The sequence below is a fragment of the Hypanus sabinus genome, chromosome 9 (assembly GCF_030144855.1).
Source record: "Hypanus sabinus isolate sHypSab1 chromosome 9, sHypSab1.hap1, whole genome shotgun sequence".
NCBI lineage: Eukaryota > Metazoa > Chordata > Chondrichthyes > Myliobatiformes > Dasyatidae > Hypanus > Hypanus sabinus.
Window position 1 is genome coordinate 105,662,242 of NC_082714.1, and position 25,300 is coordinate 105,687,541.

Genomic DNA, 25,300 nt, shown 5'->3' on the forward strand with positions numbered 1-25,300 from the left:
GCCTCTCCGACGACAGTGACTAACCAGCGGCCCCTCCAACGACAGTGACTTGAACCAGCGGCCCCTCCGACGACAGTGACTAACCAGCGGCCTCTCCGACGACAGTGACTTGAACCAGCGGCCTCTCCGACGACAGTGACTAACCAGCCGCCTCTCCGACGACAGTGACATGAAACAGCGGCCTCTCCGACGACAGTGACACTAACCAGCGGCCTCTCCGACGACAGTGACTTGAACCAGCGGCCTCTCCGACGACAGTGACTAACCAGCGGCCTCTCTGACGACAGTGACTAACCAGCGGCCCCTCCGACGACAGTGACACTAACCAGCGGCCCCTCCGACGACAGTGACTCGAACCAGCGGCCCCTCCGACGACAGTGACTCGAACCAGCGGCGCCTCCGACGACAGTGACTAACCAGCGGCCTCTCCGACGACAGTGACATGAAACAGCGGCCTCTCTGACGACAGTGACACTAACCAGCGGCCTCTCCGACGACAGTGCCATGAAACAGCGGCCTCTCCGACGACAGTGACACTAACCAGTGGCCTCTCCGACGACAGTGACACTAACCAGCGGCCCCTCCGACGACAGTGACACTAACCAGCGGCCTCTCCGACGACAGTGACTTGAACCAGCGGCCTCTCCGACGACAGTGACTTGAACCAGCGGCCTCTCCGACGACAGTGACACGAACCAGCGGCCTCTCCGACGACAGTGACACTAACCAGCGGCCACTCCGACGACAGTGACACTAACCAGCGGCCTCTCCGACGACAGTGACACTAACCAGCGGCCTCTCCGACGACAGTGACACTAACCAGCGGCCCCTCCGACGACAGTGACACTAACCAGCGGCCCCTCCGACGACAGTGACACTAACCAGCGGCCCCTCCGACGACAGTGACACTAACCAGCGGCCTCTCCGACGACAGTGACTTGAACCAGTGGCCTCTCCGACGACAGTGACACTAACCAGTGGCCCCTCCGACGACAGTGACACTAACCAGCGGCCTCTCCGACGACAGTGACTTGAACCAGCGGCTCCTCCGACGACAGTGACACTAACCAGTGGCCTCTCCGACGACAGTGACACTAACCAGCGGCCCCTTCGACGACAGTGACTAACCAGCGGCCTCTCTGATGACAGTGACACTAACCAGCGGCCTCTCCGACGACAGTGACTTGAACCAGCGGCCCCTCCGACGACAGTGACACTAACCAGCGGCCTCTCCGACGACAGTGACACTAACCAGCGGCTTCTCCGACGACAGTGACACTAACCAGCGGCCTCTCCGACGACAGTGCCATGAAACAGCGGCCTCTCCGACAACAGTGACACTAACCAGCGGCCTCTCCGACGACAGTGACTCGAACCAGCTGCCTCTCCGACGACAGTGACACTAACCAGTGGTCTCTCCGACGACAGTGACATGAAACAGCGGCCTCTCCGACGACAGTGACACTAACCAGTGGCCTCTCCGACGACAGTGACACTAACCAGCGGCCTCTCCGACGACAGTGACATGAAACAGCGGCCTCTCCGACGACAGTGACACTAACCAGCGGCCTCTCCGATGACAGTGACTAACCAGCGGCCTCTCCGATGACAGTGACTAACCAGCGGCCTCTCCGACGACAGTGACATGAAACAGTGGCCTCTCCGACGACAGTGACACTAACCAGCGGCCTCTCCGATGACAGTGACTAACCAGCGGCCTCTCCGATGACAGTGACTAACCAGTGGCCTCTCCGATGACAGTGACTAACCAGCGGCCTCTCCGACGACAGTGACATGAAACAGCGGCCTCTCCGATGACAGTGACACTAACCAGTGGTCTCTCCGACGACAGTGACATGAAACAGTGGCCTCTCTGACGACAGTGACACTAACCAGCGGCCTCTCCGACGACAGTGACTTGAACCAACGGCTCGTCCGACGACAGTGACACTAACCAGTGGCCCCTCCGACGACAGTGACACTAACCAGCGGCCTCTCCGACGACAGTGACTTGAACCAGCGGTCTCTCCGACGACAGTGACTTGAACCAGCGGCCTCTCCGACGACAGTGACACTAACCAGCGGCCCCTCCGACGACAGTGACACTAACCAGCGGCCTCTCCGACGACAGTGACACTAACCAGCGGCCCCTCCGACGACAGTGACACTAACCAGCGGCCTCTCCGACGACAGTGACACTAACCAGCGGCCCCTCCGACGACAGTGACACTAACCAGCGGCCTCTCCGACGACAGTGACTTGAACCAGCGGCCTCTCCGACGACAGTGACTTGAACCAGCGGCCTCTCCGACGACAGTGACACGAACCAGCGGCCTCTCCGACGACAGTGACACTAACCAGCGGCCACTCCGACGACAGTGACACTAACCAGCGGCTTCTCCGACGACAGTGACACTAACCAGCGGTCTCTCCGACGACAGTGACATGAAACAGCGGCCTCTCCGACGACAGTGACTAACCAGCGGCCCCTCCGACGACAGTGACACGAAACAGTGGCCTCTCCGACGACAGTGACACTAACCAGCGGCCTCTCCGACGACAGTGACACTAACCAGCGGTCTCTCCGACGACAGTGACATGAAACAGCGGCCTCTCCGACGACAGTGACTAACCAGCGGCCCCTCCGACGACAGTGACACGAAACAGTGGCCTCTCCGACGACAGTGACACTAACCAGCGGCCCCTCCGACGACAGTGACTCGAACCAGCGGCCTCTCCGACGACAGTGACTCGAACCAGCGGCCTCTCCGACGACAGTGACTAACCAGCGGCCTCTCAGACGACAGTGACACTAACCAGCGGCCTCTCCGACGACAGTGACTTGAACCAGCGGCCTCTCTGACGACAGTGACTTGAACCAGCGGCCCCTCCGACGACAGTGACACTAACCAGCGGCCCCTCCGACGACAGTGACACTAACCAGTGGCCTCTCCGACGACAGTGACTTGAACCAGCGGCCTCTCCGACGACAGTGACTTGAACCAGCGGCCTCTCCGACGACAGTGACACTAACCAGCGGCCTCTCCGACGACAGTGACACTAACCAGCGGCCCCTCCGACGACAGTGACACTAACCAGCGGCCACTCCGACGACAGTGACACTAACCAGTGGCCTCTCCGACGACAGTGACACTAACCAGCGGCCTCTCCGACGACAGTGACACTAACCAGCGGCCCCTCCGACGACAGTGACACTAACCAGCGGCCCCTCCGACGACAGTGACACTAACCAGCGGCCCCTCCGACGACAGTGACACTAACCAGCGGCCTCTCCGACGACAGTGACTTGAACCAGTGGCCTCTCCGACGACAGTGACACTAACCAGTGGCCCCTCCGACGACAGTGACACTAACCAGCGGCCTCTCCGACGACAGTGACTTGAACCAGCGGCTCCTCCGACGACAGTGACACTAACCAGTGGCCTCTCCGACGACAGTGACACTAACCAGCGGCCCCTTCGACGACAGTGACTAACCAGCGGCCTCTCTGATGACAGTGACACTAACCAGCGGCCTCTCCGACGACAGTGACTTGAACCAGCGGCCCCTCCGACGACAGTGACACTAACCAGCGGCCTCTCCGACGACAGTGACACTAACCAGCGGCTTCTCCGACGACAGTGACACTAACCAGCGGTCTCTCCGACGACAGTGACATGAAACAGCGGCCTATCCGACGACAGTGACTAACCAGCGGCCCCTCCGACGACAGTGACACTAACCAGCGGCCCCTCCGACGACAGTGACTAACCAGCGGCCCCTCCGACGACAGTGACACTAACCAGCGGCCTCTCCGACGACAGTGACTCGAACCAGCGGCCTCTCCGACGACAGTGACACTAACCAGTGGCCTCTCCGACGACAGTGACACTAACCAGCGGTCTCTCCGACGACAGTGACACGAAACAGTGGCCTCTCCGATGGCAGTGACTCGAACCAGCGGCCTCTCAGACGACAGTGACACTAACCAGCGGCCCCTCCGACGACAGTGACTAACCAGCGGCCCCTCCGACGACAGTGACACTAACCAGCGGCCTCTCCGACGACAGTGACTAACCAGCGGCCCCTCCAACGACAGTGACTTGAACCAGCGGCCCCTCCGACGACAGTGACTAACCAGCGGCCTCTCCGACGACAGTGACTTGAACCAGCGGCCTCTCCGACGACAGTGACTAACCAGCCGCCTCTCCGACGACAGTGACATGAAACAGCGGCCTCTCCGACGACAGTGACACTAACCAGCGGCCTCTCCGACGACAGTGACTTGAACCAGCGGCCTCTCCGACGACAGTGACTAACCAGCGGCCTCTCTGACGACAGTGACTAACCAGCGGCCCCTCCGACGACAGTGACACTAACCAGCGGCCCCTCCGACGACAGTGACTCGAACCAGCGGCCCCTCCGACGACAGTGACTCGAACCAGCGGCGCCTCCGACGACAGTGACTAACCAGCGGCCTCTCCGACGACAGTGACATGAAACAGCGGCCTCTCTGACGACAGTGACACTAACCAGCGGCCTCTCCGACGACAGTGCCATGAAACAGCGGCCTCTCCGACAACAGTGACACTAACCAGCGGCCTCTCCGACGACAGTGACTCGAACCAGCTGCCTCTCCGACGACAGTGACACTAACCAGTGGTCTCTCCGACGACAGTGACATGAAACAGCGGCCTCTCCGACGACAGTGACACTAACCAGTGGCCTCTCCGACGACAGTGACACTAACCAGCGGCCTCTCCGACGACAGTGACATGAAACAGCGGCCTCTCCGACGACAGTGACACTAACCAGCGGCCTCTCCGATGACAGTGACTAACCAGCGGCCTCTCCGATGACAGTGACTAACCAGCGGCCTCTCCGACGACAGTGACATGAAACAGTGGCCTCTCCGACGACAGTGACACTAACCAGCGGCCTCTCCGATGACAGTGACTAACCAGCGGCCTCTCCGATGACAGTGACTAACCAGTGGCCTCTCCGATGACAGTGACTAACCAGCGGCCTCTCCGACGACAGTGACATGAAACAGCGGCCTCTCCGATGACAGTGACACTAACCAGTGGTCTCTCCGACGACAGTGACATGAAACAGTGGCCTCTCTGACGACAGTGACACTAACCAGCGGCCTCTCCGACGACAGTGACTTGAACCAACGGCTCGTCCGACGACAGTGACACTAACCAGTGGCCCCTCCGACGACAGTGACACTAACCAGCGGCCTCTCCGACGACAGTGACTTGAACCAGCGGTCTCTCCGACGACAGTGACTTGAACCAGCGGCCTCTCCGACGACAGTGACACTAACCAGCGGCCCCTCCGACGACAGTGACACTAACCAGCGGCCTCTCCGACGACAGTGACACTAACCAGCGGCCCCTCCGACGACAGTGACACTAACCAGCGGCCTCTCCGACGACAGTGACACTAACCAGCGGCCCCTCCGACGACAGTGACACTAACCAGCGGCCTCTCCGACGACAGTGACTTGAACCAGCGGCCTCTCCGACGACAGTGACTTGAACCAGCGGCCTCTCCGACGACAGTGACACGAACCAGCGGCCTCTCCGACGACAGTGACACTAACCAGCGGCCACTCCGACGACAGTGACACTAACCAGCGGCCTCTCCGACGACAGTGACACTAACCAGCGGCCTCTCCGACGACAGTGACACTAACCAGCGGCCCCTCCGACGACAGTGACACTAACCAGCGGCCCCTCCGACGACAGTGACACTAACCAGCGGCCCCTCCGACGACAGTGACACTAACCAGCGGCCTCTCCGACGACAGTGACTTGAACCAGTGGCCTCTCCGACGACAGTGACACTAACCAGTGGCCCCTCCGACGACAGTGACACTAACCAGCGGCCTCTCCGACGACAGTGACTTGAACCAGCGGCTCCTCCGACGACAGTGACTCGAACCAGCGGCCTCTCCGACGACAGTGACACTAACCAGTGGCCTCTCCGACGACAGTGACACTAACCAGCGGTCTCTCCGACGACAGTGACACGAAACAGTGGCCTCTCCGATGGCAGTGACTCGAACCAGCGGCCTCTCAGACGACAGTGACACTAACCAGCGGCCCCTCCGACGACAGTGACTAACCAGCGGCCCCTCCGACGACAGTGACACTAACCAGCGGCCTCTCCGACGACAGTGACTAACCAGCGGCCCCTCCAACGACAGTGACTTGAACCAGCGGCCCCTCCGACGACAGTGACTAACCAGCGGCCTCTCCGACGACAGTGACTTGAACCAGCGGCCTCTCCGACGACAGTGACTAACCAGCCGCCTCTCCGACGACAGTGACATGAAACAGCGGCCTCTCCGACGACAGTGACACTAACCAGCGGCCTCTCCGACGACAGTGACTTGAACCAGCGGCCTCTCCGACGACAGTGACTAACCAGCGGCCTCTCTGACGACAGTGACTAACCAGCGGCCCCTCCGACGACAGTGACACTAACCAGCGGCCCCTCCGACGACAGTGACTCGAACCAGCGGCCCCTCCGACGACAGTGACTCGAACCAGCGGCGCCTCCGACGACAGTGACTAACCAGCGGCCTCTCCGACGACAGTGACATGAAACAGCGGCCTCTCTGACGACAGTGACACTAACCAGCGGCCTCTCCGACGACAGTGCCATGAAACAGCGGCCTCTCCGACAACAGTGACACTAACCAGCGGCCTCTCCGACGACAGTGACTCGAACCAGCTGCCTCTCCGACGACAGTGACACTAACCAGTGGTCTCTCCGACGACAGTGACATGAAACAGCGGCCTCTCCGACGACAGTGACACTAACCAGTGGCCTCTCCGACGACAGTGACACTAACCAGCGGCCTCTCCGACGACAGTGACATGAAACAGCGGCCTCTCCGACGACAGTGACACTAACCAGCGGCCTCTCCGATGACAGTGACTAACCAGCGGCCTCTCCGATGACAGTGACTAACCAGCGGCCTCTCCGACGACAGTGACATGAAACAGTGGCCTCTCCGACGACAGTGACACTAACCAGCGGCCTCTCCGATGACAGTGACTAACCAGCGGCCTCTCCGATGACAGTGACTAACCAGTGGCCTCTCCGATGACAGTGACTAACCAGCGGCCTCTCCGACGACAGTGACATGAAACAGCGGCCTCTCCGATGACAGTGACACTAACCAGTGGTCTCTCCGACGACAGTGACATGAAACAGTGGCCTCTCTGACGACAGTGACACTAACCAGCGGCCTCTCCGACGACAGTGACTTGAACCAACGGCTCGTCCGACGACAGTGACACTAACCAGTGGCCCCTCCGACGACAGTGACACTAACCAGCGGCCTCTCCGACGACAGTGACTTGAACCAGCGGTCTCTCCGACGACAGTGACTTGAACCAGCGGCCTCTCCGACGACAGTGACACTAACCAGCGGCCCCTCCGACGACAGTGACACTAACCAGCGGCCTCTCCGACGACAGTGACACTAACCAGCGGCCCCTCCGACGACAGTGACACTAACCAGCGGCCTCTCCGACGACAGTGACACTAACCAGCGGCCCCTCCGACGACAGTGACACTAACCAGCGGCCTCTCCGACGACAGTGACTTGAACCAGCGGCCTCTCCGACGACAGTGACTTGAACCAGCGGCCTCTCCGACGACAGTGACACGAACCAGCGGCCTCTCCGACGACAGTGACACTAACCAGCGGCCACTCCGACGACAGTGACACTAACCAGCGGCTTCTCCGACGACAGTGACACTAACCAGCGGTCTCTCCGACGACAGTGACATGAAACAGCGGCCTCTCCGACGACAGTGACTAACCAGCGGCCCCTCCGACGACAGTGACACGAAACAGTGGCCTCTCCGACGACAGTGACACTAACCAGCGGCCTCTCCGACGACAGTGACACTAACCAGCGGTCTCTCCGACGACAGTGACATGAAACAGCGGCCTCTCCGACGACAGTGACTAACCAGCGGCCCCTCCGACGACAGTGACACGAAACAGTGGCCTCTCCGACGACAGTGACACTAACCAGCGGCCCCTCCGACGACAGTGACTCGAACCAGCGGCCTCTCCGACGACAGTGACTCGAACCAGCGGCCTCTCCGACGACAGTGACTAACCAGCGGCCTCTCAGACGACAGTGACACTAACCAGCGGCCTCTCCGACGACAGTGACTTGAACCAGCGGCCTCTCTGACGACAGTGACTTGAACCAGCGGCCCCTCCGACGACAGTGACACTAACCAGCGGCCCCTCCGACGACAGTGACACTAACCAGTGGCCTCTCCGACGACAGTGACTTGAACCAGCGGCCTCTCCGACGACAGTGACTTGAACCAGCGGCCTCTCCGACGACAGTGACACTAACCAGCGGCCTCTCCGACGACAGTGACACTAACCAGCGGCCCCTCCGACGACAGTGACACTAACCAGCGGCCTCTCCGACGACAGTGACACTAACCAGCGGCCCCTTCGACGACAGTGACACTAACCAGTGGCCTCTCCGACGACAGTGACACTAACCAGCGGCCTCTCCGACGACAGTGACACTAACCAGCGGCCCCTCCGACGACAGTGACACTAACCAGCGGCCCCTCCGACGACAGTGACACTAACCAGTGGCCCCTCCGACGACAGTGACACTAACCAGTGGCCTCTCCGACGACAGTGACACTAACCAGCGGCCTCTCCGACGACAGTGACACTAACCAGCGGCCCCTCCGACGACAGTGACACTAACCAGCGGCCCCTCCGACGACAGTGACACTAACCAGCGGCCCCTCCGACGACAGTGACACTAACCAGCGGCCTCTCCGACGACAGTGACTTGAACCAGTGGCCTCTCCGACGACAGTGACACTAACCAGTGGCCCCTCCGACGACAGTGACACTAACCAGCGGCCTCTCCGACGACAGTGACTTGAACCAGCGGCTCCTCCGACGACAGTGACACTAACCAGTGGCCTCTCCGACGACAGTGACACTAACCAGCGGCCCCTTCGACGACAGTGACTAACCAGCGGCCTCTCTGATGACAGTGACACTAACCAGCGGCCTCTCCGACGACAGTGACTTGAACCAGCGGCCCCTCCGACGACAGTGACACTAACCAGCGGCCTCTCCGACGACAGTGACACTAACCAGCGGCTTCTCCGACGACAGTGACACTAACCAGCGGTCTCTCCGACGACAGTGACATGAAACAGCGGCCTATCCGACGACAGTGACTAACCAGCGGCCCCTCCGACGACAGTGACACTAACCAGCGGCCCCTCCGACGACAGTGACTAACCAGCGGCCCCTCCGACGACAGTGACACTAACCAGCGGCCTCTCCGACGACAGTGACTCGAACCAGCGGCCTCTCCGACGACAGTGACACTAACCAGTGGCCTCTCCGACGACAGTGACACTAACCAGCGGTCTCTCCGACGACAGTGACACGAAACAGTGGCCTCTCCGATGGCAGTGACTCGAACCAGCGGCCTCTCAGACGACAGTGACACTAACCAGCGGCCCCTCCGACGACAGTGACTAACCAGCGGCCCCTCCGACGACAGTGACACTAACCAGCGGCCTCTCCGACGACAGTGACTAACCAGCGGCCCCTCCAACGACAGTGACTTGAACCAGCGGCCCCTCCGACGACAGTGACTAACCAGCGGCCTCTCCGACGACAGTGACTTGAACCAGCGGCCTCTCCGACGACAGTGACTAACCAGCCGCCTCTCCGACGACAGTGACATGAAACAGCGGCCTCTCCGACGACAGTGACACTAACCAGCGGCCTCTCCGACGACAGTGACTTGAACCAGCGGCCTCTCCGACGACAGTGACTAACCAGCGGCCTCTCTGACGACAGTGACTAACCAGCGGCCCCTCCGACGACAGTGACACTAACCAGCGGCCCCTCCGACGACAGTGACTCGAACCAGCGGCCCCTCCGACGACAGTGACTCGAACCAGCGGCGCCTCCGACGACAGTGACTAACCAGCGGCCTCTCCGACGACAGTGACATGAAACAGCGGCCTCTCTGACGACAGTGACACTAACCAGCGGCCTCTCCGACGACAGTGCCATGAAACAGCGGCCTCTCCGACAACAGTGACACTAACCAGCGGCCTCTCCGACGACAGTGACTCGAACCAGCTGCCTCTCCGACGACAGTGACACTAACCAGTGGTCTCTCCGACGACAGTGACATGAAACAGCGGCCTCTCCGACGACAGTGACACTAACCAGTGGCCTCTCCGACGACAGTGACACTAACCAGCGGCCTCTCCGACGACAGTGACATGAAACAGCGGCCTCTCCGACGACAGTGACACTAACCAGCGGCCTCTCCGATGACAGTGACTAACCAGCGGCCTCTCCGATGACAGTGACTAACCAGCGGCCTCTCCGACGACAGTGACATGAAACAGTGGCCTCTCCGACGACAGTGACACTAACCAGCGGCCTCTCCGATGACAGTGACTAACCAGCGGCCTCTCCGATGACAGTGACTAACCAGTGGCCTCTCCGATGACAGTGACTAACCAGCGGCCTCTCCGACGACAGTGACATGAAACAGCGGCCTCTCCGATGACAGTGACACTAACCAGTGGTCTCTCCGACGACAGTGACATGAAACAGTGGCCTCTCTGACGACAGTGACACTAACCAGCGGCCTCTCCGACGACAGTGACTTGAACCAACGGCTCGTCCGACGACAGTGACACTAACCAGTGGCCCCTCCGACGACAGTGACACTAACCAGCGGCCTCTCCGACGACAGTGACTTGAACCAGCGGTCTCTCCGACGACAGTGACTTGAACCAGCGGCCTCTCCGACGACAGTGACACTAACCAGCGGCCCCTCCGACGACAGTGACACTAACCAGCGGCCTCTCCGACGACAGTGACACTAACCAGCGGCCCCTCCGACGACAGTGACACTAACCAGCGGCCTCTCCGACGACAGTGACACTAACCAGCGGCCCCTCCGACGACAGTGACACTAACCAGCGGCCTCTCCGACGACAGTGACTTGAACCAGCGGCCTCTCCGACGACAGTGACTTGAACCAGCGGCCTCTCCGACGACAGTGACACGAACCAGCGGCCTCTCCGACGACAGTGACACTAACCAGCGGCCACTCCGACGACAGTGACACTAACCAGCGGCCTCTCCGACGACAGTGACACTAACCAGCGGCCTCTCCGACGACAGTGACACTAACCAGCGGCCCCTCCGACGACAGTGACACTAACCAGCGGCCCCTCCGACGACAGTGACACTAACCAGCGGCCCCTCCGACGACAGTGACACTAACCAGCGGCCTCTCCGACGACAGTGACTTGAACCAGTGGCCTCTCCGACGACAGTGACACTAACCAGTGGCCCCTCCGACGACAGTGACACTAACCAGCGGCCTCTCCGACGACAGTGACTTGAACCAGCGGCTCCTCCGACGACAGTGACACTAACCAGTGGCCTCTCCGACGACAGTGACACTAACCAGCGGCCCCTTCGACGACAGTGACTAACCAGCGGCCTCTCTGATGACAGTGACACTAACCAGCGGCCTCTCCGACGACAGTGACTTGAACCAGCGGCCCCTCCGACGACAGTGACACTAACCAGCGGCCTCTCCGACGACAGTGACACTAACCAGCGGCTTCTCCGACGACAGTGACACTAACCAGCGGTCTCTCCGACGACAGTGACATGAAACAGCGGCCTCTCCGACGACAGTGACACTAACCAGTGGCCTCTCCGACGACAGTGACACTAACCAGCGGCCCCTTCGACGACAGTGACTAACCAGCGGCCTCTCTGATGACAGTGACACTAACCAGCGGCCTCTCCGACGACAGTGACTTGAACCAGCGGCCCCTCCGACGACAGTGACACTAACCAGCGGCCTCTCCGACGACAGTGACACTAACCAGCGGCTTCTCCGACGACAGTGACACTAACCAGCGGTCTCTCCGACGACAGTGACATGAAACAGCGGCCTCTCCGACGACAGTGACTAACCAGCGGCCCCTCCGACGACAGTGACAAGAAACAGTGGCCTCTCCGACGACAGTGACACTAACCAGCGGCCTCTCCGACGACAGTGACACTAACCAGCGGTCTCTCCGACGACAGTGACTAACCAGCGGCCCCTCCGACGACAGTGACACGAAACAGTGGCCTCTCCGACGACAGTGACACTAACCAGCGGCCCCTCCGACGACAGTGACTCGAACCAGCGGCCTCTCCGACGACAGTGACTCGAACCAGCGGCCTCTCCGACGACAGTGACACTAACCAGTGGCCTCTCCGACGACAGTGACACTAACCAGCGGTCTCTCCGACGACAGTGACACGAAACAGTGGCCTCTCCGATGGCAGTGACTCGAACCAGCGGCCTCTCAGACGACAGTGACACTAACCAGCGGCCCCTCCGACGACAGTGACTAACCAGCGGCCCCTCCGACGACAGTGACACTAACCAGCGGCCTCTCCGACGACAGTGACTAACCAGCGGCCCCTCCGACGACAGTGACTTGAACCAGCGGCCCCTCCGACGACAGTGACTAACCAGCGGCCTCTCCGACGACAGTGACTTGAACCAGCGGCCTCTCCGACGACAGTGACTAACCAGCCGCCTCTCCGACGACAGTGACATGAAACAGCGGCCTCTCCGACGACAGTGACACTAACCAGCGGCCTCTCCGACGACAGTGACTTGAACCAGCGGCCTCTCCGACGACAGTGACTAACCAGCGGCCTCTCTGACGACAGTGACTAACCAGCGGCCCCTCCGACGACAGTGACACTAACCAGCGGCCCCTCCGACGACAGTGACTCGAACCAGCGGCCCCTCCGACGACAGTGACTCGAACCAGCGGCGCCTCCGACGACAGTGACTAACCAGCGGCCTCTCCGACGACAGTGACATGAAACAGCGGCCTCTCTGACGACAGTGACACTAACCAGCGGCCTCTCCGACGACAGTGCCATGAAACAGCGGCCTCTCCGACAACAGTGACACTAACCACCGGCCTCTCCGACGACAGTGACTCGAACCAGTGGCCTCTCCGATGACAGTGACACTAACCAGTGGCCTCTCCGACGACAGTGACATGAAACAGCGGCCTCTCCGACGACAGTGACACTAACCAGTGGCCTCTCCGACGACAGTGACACTAACCAGCGGCCTCTCCGACGACAGTGACATGAAACAGCGGCCTCTCCGACGACAGTGACACTAACCAGCGGCCTCTCCGACGACAGTGACTAACCAGCGGCCTCTCCGACGACAGTGACTAACCAGCGGCCTCTCCGACGACAGTGACATGAAACAGTGGCCTCTCCGACGACAGTGACACTAACCAGCGGCCTCTCCGATGACAGTGACTAACCAGCGGCCTCTCCGATGACAGTGACTAACCAGTGGCCTCTCCGATGACAGTGACTAACCAGCGGCCTCTCCGACGACAGTGACATGAAACAGCGGCCTCTCCGATGACAGTGATACTAACCAGTGGTCTCTCCGACGACAGTGACATGAAACAGTGGCCTCTCTGACGACAGTGACACTAACCAGCGGCCTCTCCGACGACAGTGACTTGAACCAACGGCTCCTCCGACGACAGTGACACTAACCAGTGGCCCCTCCGACGACAGTGACACTAACCAGCGGCCTCTCCGACGACAGTGACTTGAACCAGCGGTCTCTCCGACGACAGTGACTTGAACCAGCGGCCTCTCCGACGACAGTGACACTGACCAGCGGCCCCTCCGATGACAGTGACACTAACCAGCGGCCCCTCCGACGACAGTGACATGAAACAGTGGCCTCTCCGACGACAGTGACTCGAACCAGCGGCCCCTCCGACGACAGTGACACTAACCAGCGGCCTCTCCGACGACAGTGACACTAACCAGTGGCCTCTCCGACGACAGTGACACTAACCAGTGGCCTCTCCGACGACAGTGACTCGAACCAGCGGCCTCTCAGACGACAGTGACACTAACCAGCGGCCCCTCCGACGACAGTGACTAACCAGCGGCCCCTCCGACGACAGTGACACTAACCAGCGGCCCCTCCGACGACAGTGACACTAACCAGCGGCCCCTCCGACGACAGTGACATGAAACAGCTGCCCCTCCGACGACAGTGACATGAAACAGCGGCCCCTCCGATGACAGTGACTTGAACCAGCGGCCCCTCCGACGACAGTGACTAACCAGCGGCCTCTCTGACGACAGTGACTAACCAGTGGCCTCTCCGACGACAGTGACTTGAACCAGCGGCCTCTCCGACGACAGTGACTAACCAGCGGCCTCTCCGACGACAGTGACTAACCAGCGGCCTCTCCGACGACAGTGACTTGAACCAGCGGCCTCTCCGACGACAGTGACTAACCAGCGGCCTCTCCGACGACAGTGACATGAAACAGCGGCCTCTCCGACGACAGTGACTAACCAGCGGCCTCTCTGACGACAGTGACTAACCAGCCGCCTCTCCGACGACAGTGACTAACCAGCGGCCTCTCCGACGACAGTGACACTAACCAACGGCCCCTCCGACGACAGTGACACTAACCAGCGGCCCCTCCGACGACAGTGACACTAACCAGCGGCCTCTCCGACGACAGTGACATGAAACAGCGGCCTCTCTGACGACAGTGACACTAACCAGCGGCCTCTCCGACGACAGTGCCATGAAACAGCGGCCTCTCCGACGACAGTGACACTAAACAGCAACCCCTCCGACGACAGTGACACTAACCAGCGGCCTCTCCGACGACAGTGACTCGAACCAGCGGCCTCTCCGACCACAGTGACACTAACCAGTGGCCTCTCCGACGACAGTGACACTAACCAGTGGCCTCTCCGACGACAGTGACATGAAACAGCGGCCTCTCCGACGACAGTGACTAACCAGTGGCCTCTCCGACGACAGTGACATGAAACAGTGGCCTCTCCGACGACAGTGACACTAACCAGCGGCCTCTCTGACGACAGTGACACTAACCAGCGGCCTCTCCGACGACAGTGACACTAACCAGCGGCCTCTCCGATGACAGTGACACTAACCAGCGGCCTCTCCGACGACAGTGACACTAACCAGCGGCCCCTCCGACGACAGTGACACTAACCAGCGGCCTCTCCGACGACAGTGACACTAACCAGCGGCCCCTCCGACGACAGTGACACTAACCAGCGGCCTCTCCGACGACAGTGACACTAACCAGTGGCCTCTCCGACGACAGTGACACTAACCAGCGGCCTCTCCGATGACAGTGACATGAAACAGCGGCCTCTCCGACGACAGTGACACTAACCAGCGGCCTCTCCGACGACAGTGACTAACCAGCGGCCTCTCCGACGACAGTGACTAACCAGCGGCCTCTCCGACGACAGTGACATGAAACAGTGGCCTCTCCGACGACAGTGACACTAACCAGTGGTCTCTCCGACGACAGTGACATGAAACAGTGGCCTCTCCGACGACAGTGACACTAACCAGTGGTCTCTCCGACGACAGTGACATGAAACAGTGGCCTCTCCGACGACAGTGACACTAACCAGCGGCCTCTCCGACGACAGTGACTTGAACCAGCGGCCTCTCCGACGACAGTGACACTAACCAGCGGCCTCTCCGACGACAGTGACTTGAACCAGCGGCCTCTCCGACGACAGTGACACTAACCAGCGGCCCCTCCGACGACAGTGACTTGAACCAGCGGCCTCTCCGACGACAGTGACACTAACCAGTGGTCTCTCCGACGACAGTGACACTAACCAGCGGCCTCTCCGACGACAGTGACACTAACCAGCGGCCTCTCCGACGACAGTGACTTGATCCAACGGCTCCTCCGACGACAGTGACACTAACCAGTGGCCCCTCCGACGACAGTGACTTGAACCAGCGGCCTCTCCGACGACAGTGACACTAACCAGCGGCCCCTCCGACGACAGTGACACTAACCAGCTGCCCCTCCGACGACAGTGACTCGAACCAGCGGCCTCTCCGACGACAGTGACACTAACCAGCGGCCTCTCCGACGACAGTGACACTAACCAGCGGCCCCTCCGATGACAGTGACTCGAACCAGCGGCCTCTCCGACGACAGTGACTCGAACCAGCGGCCTCTCCGACGACAGTGACACTAACCAGCTGCCCCTCCGACGACAGTGACACTAACCAGCGGCCCCTCCGATGACAGTGACATGAAACAGTGGCCTCTCCGACGACAGTGACATGAAACAGCAGCCCCTCCGACGACAGTGACACTAACCAGTGGCCCCTCCGACGACAGTGACTTGAACCAGCGGCCTCTCCGACGACAGTGACACTAACCAGCGGCCCCTCCGACGACAGTGACACTAACCAGCTGCCCCTCCGACGACAGTGACTCGAACCAGCGGCCTCTCCGACGACAGTGACACTAACCAGCGGCCTCTCCGACGACAGTGACACTAACCAGCGGCCCCTCCGATGACAGTGACACTAACCAGCGGCCCCTCCGATGACAGTGACATGAAACAGTGGCCTCTCCGACGACAGTGACTCGAACCAGCGGCCTCTCCGACGACAGTGACACTAACCAGTGGCCTCTCCGACGACAGTGACACTAACCAGCGGCCTCTCCGACGACAGTGACACTAACCAGCGGTCTCTCCGACGACAGTGACACGAAACAGTGGCCTCTCCGACGGCAGTGACTCGAACCAGCAGCCCCTCCGACGACAGTGACTAACCAGCGGCCCCTCCGACGACAGTGACACTAACCAGCGGACTCTCCGACGACAGTGACACTAAACAGTGGCCTCTCCGACGACAGTGACTTGAACCAGCGGCCTCTCCAACGACAGTGACACTAACCAGCGGCCTCTCCGACGACAGTGACTTGAACCAGCGGCCTCTCCAACGACAGTGACACTAACCAGCGGCCTCTCCGACGACAGTGACACTAACCAGCGGTCTCTCCGACGACAGTGACACTAACCAGTGGCCTCTCCGACGACAGTGACACTAACCAGCGGCCTCTCCGACGACAGTGACACTAACCAGCGGTCTCTCCGACGACAGTGACACGAAACAGTGGCCTCTCCGACGGCAGTGACTCGAACCAGCAGCCCCTCCGACGACAGTGACTAACCAGCGGCCCCTCCGACGACAGTGACACTAACCAGCGGACTCTCCGACGACAGTGACACTAAACAGTGGCCTCTCCGACGACAGTGACTTGAACCAACGGCCTCTCCAACGACAGTGACACTAACCAGCGGCCTCTCCGACGACAGTGACTTGAACCAGCGGCCTCTCCAACGACAGTGACACTAACCAGCGGCCTCTCCGACGACAGTGACACTAACCAGCGGTCTCTCCGACGACAGTGACACGAAACAGTGGCCTCTCCGACGGCAGTGACTCGAACCAGCAGCCCCTCCGACGACAGTGACTAACCAGCGGCCCCTCCGACGACAGTGACACTAACCAGCGGACTCTCCGACGACAGTGACACTAAACAGTGGCCTCTCCGACGACAGTGACTTGAACCAGCGGCCTCTCCAACGACAGTGACACTAACCAGCGGCCTCTCCGACGACAGTGACTTGAACCAGCGGCCTCTCCAACGACAGTGACACTAACCAGCGGTCTCTCCGACAACAGTGACACTAACCAGCGGCCCCTCCGACGACAGTGACACTAACCAGCGGCCCCTCCGACGACAGTGACTAACCAGCGGCCTCTCCGACGACAGTGACTTGAACCAGCGGCCTCTCCGACGACAGTGACATGAAACAGCGGCCCCTCCGACGACAGTGACACTAACCAGCGGCCCCTCCGACGACAGTGACACTAACCAGCGGCCCATCCGACGACAGTGACTAACCAGCGGCCTCTCCGACGACAGTGACTTGAACCAGCGGCCTCTCCGACGACAGTGACTAACCAGCGGCCTCTCCGACGACAGTGACATGAAACAGCAGCCCCTCCGACGACAGTGACACTAACCAGCGGCCCCTCCGACGACAGTGACTAACCAGCGGCCTCTCCAACGACAGTGACTTGAACCAGCGGCCTCTCCGACGACAGTGACTAACCAGAGGCCTCTCCGACGACAGTGACTAACCAGCGGCCTCTCCGACGACAGTGACTTGAACCAGCGGCCTCTCTGACGACAGTGACTAACCAGCGGCCTCTCCGACGACAGTGACTTGAACCAGCGGCCTCTCCGACGACAGTGACTAACCAGCCGCCTCTTCGACGACAGTGACATGAAACAGCGGCCTCTCCGACGACAGTGACTAACCAGCGGCCTCTCTGACGACAGTGACTAACCAGCGGCCCCTCCGACGACAGTGACTTGAACCAGCGGTCTCTCCGACGACAGTGACACTAACCAGTGGCCTCTCCGACGACAGTGACACTAACCAGCGGCCCCTCCGACGACAGTGACACTAACCAGCGGCCTCTCCGACGACAGTGACACTAACCAGCGGCCTCTCCGACGACAGTGACACTAACCAGCGGCCCCTCCGACGACAGTGACACGAAACAGCGGCCTCTCCGACGACAGTGACACTAACCAGCGGCCTCTCCGACGACAGTGACATTAACCAGCGGCCTCTCCGACGACAGTGACACGAAACAGCGGCCTCTCCGACGACAGTGACTAACCAGTGGTCTCTCCGACGACAGTGACATGAAACTGTGGCCTCTCCGACGACAGTGACTCGAACCAGCTGCCTCTCCGACGACAGTCACTAACCAGTGGTCTCTCCGACGACAGTGACTAACCAGCGGCCTCTCCGACGACAGTGACTTGAACCAGCGGTCTCTCCGACGACAGTGACACTAACCAGTGGCCTCTCCGACGACAGTGACACTAACCAGCGGCCCCTCCGACGACAGTGACACTAACCAGTGGCCTCTCCGACGACAGTGACACTAACCAGCGGCCTCTCCGACGACAGTGACATTAACCAGCGGCCTCTCCGACGACAGTGACACGAAACAGCGGCCTCTCCGACGACAGTGACTAACCAGTGGTCTCTACGACGACAGTGACATGAAACTGTGGCCTCTCCGACGACAGTGACTCGAACCAGCTGCCTCTCCGACGACAGTCACTAACCAGCTGCCTCTCCGACGACAGTCACTAACCAGCGGTCTCTCCGACAACAGTGACACTAACCAGCGGCCCCTCCGACGACAGTGACACTAACCAGCGGCCCCTCTGACGACAGTGACTCTAACCAGTGGCCCCTCCGACGACAATGACACTAACCAGCGGCCCCTCCGATGACAGTGACTAACCAGCGGCCTCTCCGACGACAGTGACTTGAACCAGCGGCCTCTCCGACGACAGTGACATGAAACAGCGGCCCCTCCGACGACAGTGACACTAACCAGCGGCCTCTCCGACGACAGTGACACTAACCAGCGGCCTCTCCGACGACAGTGACACTAACCAGCGGCCCCTCCGACGACAGTGACTAACCAGCGGCCTCTCCGACGACAGTGACTTGAACCAGCGGCCTCTCCGACGACAGTGACTAACCAGCGGCCTCTCCGACGACAGTGACATGAAACAGCAGCCCCTCCGACGACAGTGACACTAACCAGCGGCCCCTCCGACGACAGTGACTAACCAGCGGCCTCTCCAACGACAGTGACTTGAACCAGCGGCCTCTCCGACGACAGTGACTAACCAGAGGCCTCTCCGACGACAGTGACTAACCAGCGGCCTCTCCGACGACAGTGACTTGAACCAGCGGCCTCTCCGACGACAGTGACTAACCAGCGGCCTCTCCGACGACAGTGACTTGAACCAGCGGCCTCTCCGACGACAGTGACTAACCAGCCGCCTCTCCGACGACAGTGACATGAAACAGCGGCCTCTCCGACGACAGTGACTAACCAGCGGCCTCTCTGACGACAGTGACTAACCAGCGGCCCCTCCGACGACAGTGACTTGAACCAGCGGTCTCTCCGACGACAGTGACACTAACCAGTGGCCTCTCCGACGACAGTGACACTAACCAGCGGCCCCTCCGACGACAGTGACACTAACCAGTGGCCTCTCCGACGACAGTGACACTAACCAGCGGCCTCTCCGACGACAGTGACACTAACCAGCGGCCCCTCCGACGACAGTGACACGAAACAGCGGCCTCTCCGACGACAGTGACACTAACCAGCGGCCTCTCCGACGACAGTGACATTAACCAGCGGCCTCTCCGACGACAGTGACACGAAACAGCGGCCTCTCCGACGACAGTGACTAACCAGTGGTCTCTCCGACGACAGTGACATGAAACTGTGGCCTCTCTGACGACAGTGACTCGAACCAGCTGCCTCTCCGACGACAGTCACTAACCAGTGGTCTCTCCGACGACAGTGACTAACCAGCGGCCTCTCCGACGACAGTGACTTGAACCAGCGGTCTCTCCGACGACAGTGACACTAACCAGTGGCCTCTCCGACGACAGTGACACTAACCAGCGGCCCCTCCGACGACAGTGACACTAACCAGTGGCCTCTCCGACGACAGTGACACTAACCAGCGGCCCCTCCGACGACAGTGACTAACCAGCGGCCTCTCCAACGACAGTGACTTGAACCAGCGGCCTCTCCGACGACAGTGACTAACCAGCGGCCTCTCCGACGACAGTGACTAACCAGCGGCCTCTCCGACGACAGTGACTTGAACCAGCGGCCCCTCCGATGACAGTGACTTGAACCAGCGGCTCCTCCGACGACAGTGACACTAACCAGTGGCCTCTCCGACGACAGTGACACTAACCAGCGGCCCCTTCGACGACAGTGACTAACCAGCGGCCTCTCTGATGACAGTGACACTAACCAGCGGCCTCTCCGACGACAGTGACTTGAACCAGCGGCCCCACCGACGACAGTGACACTAACCAGCGGCCTCTCCGACGACAGTGACACTAACCAGCGGCTTCTCCGACGACAGTGACACTAACCAGCGGTCTCTCCGACGACAGTGACATGAAACAGCGGCCTCTCCGACGACAGTGACTAACCAGCCGCCTCTCCGACGACAGTGACATGAAACAGCGGCCTCTCCGACGACAGTGACTAACCAGCGGCCTCTCTGACGACAGTGACTAACCAGCGGCCCCTCCGACGACAGTGACTTGAACCAGCGGTCTCTCCGACGACAGTGACACTAACCAGTGGCCTCTCCGACGACAGTGACACTAACCAGCGGCCCCTCCGACGACAGTGACACTAACCAGTGGCCTCTCCGACGACAGTGACACTAACCAGCGGCCTCTCCGACGACAGTGACACTAACCAGCGGCCCCTCCGACGACAGTGACACGAAACAGCGGCCTCTCCGACGACAGTGACACTAACCAGCGGCCTCTCCGACGACAGTGACATTAACCAGCGGCCTCTCCGACGACAGTGACACGAAACAGCGGCCTCTCCGACGACAGTGACTAACCAGTGGTCTCTCCGACGACAGTGACATGAAACTGTGGCCTCTCTGACGACAGTGACTCGAACCAGCTGCCTCTCCGACGACAGTCACTAACCAGTGGTCTCTCCGACGACAGTGACTAACCAGCGGCCTCTCCGACGACAGTGACTTGAACCAGCGGTCTCTCCGACGACAGTGACACTAACCAGTGGCCTCTCCGACGACAGTGACACTAACCAGCGGCCCCTCCGACGACAGTGACACTAACCAGTGGCCTCTCCGACGACAGTGACACTAACCAGCGGCCCCTCCGACGACAGTGACTAACCAGCGGCCTCTCCAACGACAGTGACTTGAACCAGCGGCCTCTCCGACGACAGTGACTAACCAGCGGCCTCTCCGACGACAGTGACTAACCAGCGGCCTCTCCGACGACAGTGACTTGAACCAGCGGCCTCTCCGACGACAGTGACTAACCAGCCGCCTCTCCGACGACAGTGACATGAAACAGCGGCCTCTCCGACGACAGTGACACTAACCAGCGGCCCCTCCGACGACAGTGACTAACCAGCGGCCTCTCCGACGACAGTGACTCGAACCAGCGGCCTCTCCGACGACAGTGACACTAACCAGTGGCCTCTCCGACGACAGTGACACTAACCAGTGGCCTCTCCGACGACAGTGACACTAACCAGTGGCCTCTCCGACGACAGTGACTCGAACCAGCGGCCTCTCAGACGACAGTGACACTAACCAGCGGCCCCTCCGACGACAGTGACTAACCAGCGGCCCCTCCGACGACAGTGACACTAACCAGCGGCCCCTCCGACGACAGTGACACTAACCAGCGGCCCCTCCGACGACAGTGACATGAAACAGCTGCCCCTCCGACGACAGTGACATGAAACAGCGGCCCCTCCGATGACAGTGACTTGAACCAGCGGCTCCTCCGACGACAGTGACACTAACCAGTGGCCTCTCCGACGACAGTGACACTAACCAGCGGCCCCTTCGACGACAGTGACTAACCAGCGGCCTCTCTGATGACAGTGACACTAACCAGCGGCCTCTCCGACGACAGTGACTTGAACCAGCGGCCCCTCCGACGACAGTGACACTAACCAGCGGCCTCTCCGACGACAGTGACACTAACCAGCGGCTTCTCCGACGACAGTGACACTAACCAGCGGTCTCTCCGACGACAGTGACATGAAACAGCGGCCTCTCCGACGACAGTGACACTAACCAGTGGCCTCTCCGACGACAGTGACACTAACCAGCGGCCCCTTCGACGACAGTGACTAACCAGCAGCCTCTCTGATGACAGTGACACTAACCAGCGGCCTCTCCGACGACAGTGACTTGAACCAGCGGCCCCTCCGACGACAGTGACACTAACCAGCGGCCTCTCCGACGACAGTGACACTAACCAGCGGCTTCTCCGACGACAGTGACACTAACCAGCGGTCTCTCCGACGACAGTGACATGAAACAGCGGCCTCTCCGACGACAGTGACTAACCAGCGGCCCCTCCGACGACAGTGACAAGAAACAGTGGCCTCTCCGACGACAGTGACACTAACCAGCGGCCTCTCCGACGACAGTGACACTAACCAGCGGTCTCTCCGACGACAGTGACTAACCAGCGGCCTCTCCGACGACAGTGACACGAAACAGTGGCCTCTCCGACGACAGTGACACTAACCAGCGGCCCCTCCGACGACAGTGACTCGAACCAGCGGCCTCTCCGACGACAGTGACTCGAACCAGCGGCCTCTCCGACGACAGTGACACTAACCAGCGGCCTCTCCGACGACAGTGACACTAACCAGCGGTCTCTCCGACGACAGTGACACGAAACAGTGGCCTCTCCGACGGCAGTGACTCGAACCAGCGGCCTCTCAGACGACAGTGACACTAACCAGCGGCCCCTCCGACGACAGTGACTAACCAGCGGCCCCTCCGACGACAGTGACACTAACCAGCGGCCTCTCCGACGACAGTGACTAACCAGCGGCCCCTCCGACGACAGTGACTTGAACCAGCGGCCCCTCCGACGACAGTGACTAACCAGCGGCCTCTCCGACGACAGTGACTTGAACCAGCGGCCTCTCCGACGACAGTGACACGAAACAGCGGCCTCTCCGACGACAGTGACACTAACCAGCGGCCTCTCCGACGACAGTGACACTAACCAGCGGCCTCTCCGACGACAGTGACACTAACCAGCGGTCTCTCCGACGACAGTGACTAACCAGCGGCCTCTCCGACGACAGTGACACGAAACAGTGGCCTCTCCGACGACAGTGACACTAACCAGCGGCCCCTCCGACGACAGTGACTCGAACCAGCGGCCTCTCCGACGACAGTGACTCGAACCAGCGGCCTCTCCGACGACAGTGACACTAACCAGCGGCCTCTCCGACGACAGTGACACTAACCAGCGGTCTCTCCGACGACAGTGACACGAAACAGTGGCCTCTCCGACGGCAGTGACTCGAACCAGCGGCCTCTCAGACGACAGTGACACTAACCAGCGGCCCCTCCGACGACAGTGACTAACCAGCGGCCCCTCCGACGACAGTGACACTAACCAGCGGCCTCTCCGACGACAGTGACTAACCAGCGGCCCCTCCGACGACAGTGACTTGAACCAGCGGCCCCTCCGACGACAGTGACTAACCAGCGGCCTCTCCGACGACAGTGACTTGAACCAGCGGCCTCTCCGACGACAGTGACTAACCAGCCGCCTCTCCGACGACAGTGACATGAAACAGCGGCCTCTCCGACGACAGTGACACTAACCAGCGGCCTCTCCGACGACAGTGACTTGAACCAGCGGCCTCTCCGACGACAGTGACTAACCAGCGGCCTCTCTGACGACAGTGACTAACCAGCGGCCCCTCCGACGACAGTGACACTAACCAGCGGCCCCTCCGACGACAGTGACTCGAACCAGCGGCCCCTCCGACGACAGTGACTCGAACCAGCGGCGCCTCCGACGACAGTGACTAACCAGCGGCCTCTCCGACGACAGTGACATGAAACAGCGGCCTCTCTGACGACAGTGACACTAACCAGCGGCCTCTCCGACGACAGTGCCATGAAACAGCGGCCTCTCCGACAACAGTGACACTAACCACCGGCCTCTCCGACGACAGTGACTCGAACCAGTGGCCTCTCCGACGACAGTGACACTAACCAGTGGCCTCTCCGACGACAGTGACATGAAACAGCGGCCTCTCCGACGACAGTGACACTAACCAGTGGCCTCTCCGACGACAGTGACACTAACCAGCGGCCTCTCCGACGACAGTGACATGAAACAGCGGCCTCTCCGACGACAGTGACACTAACCAGCGGCCTCTCCGACGACAGTGACTAACCAGCGGCCTCTCCGACGACAGTGACTAACCAGCTGCCTCTCCGACGACAGTGACATGAAACAGTGGCCTCTCCGACGACAGTGACACTAACCAGCGGCCTCTCCGATGACAGTGACTAACCAGCGGCCTCTCCGATGACAGTGACTAACCAGTGGCCTCTCCGATGACAGTGACTAACCAGCGGCCTCTCCGACGACAGTGACATGAAACAGCGGCCTCTCCGATGACAGTGATACTAACCAGTGGTCTCTCCGACGACAGTGACATGAAACAGTGGCCTCTCTGACGACAGTGACACTAACCAGCGGCCTCTCCGACGACAGTGACACTAACCAGCGGCCTCTCCGACGACAGTGACTTGAACCAACGGCTCCTCCGACGACAGTGACACTAACCAGTGGCCCCTCCGACGACAGTGACACTAACCAGCGGCCCCT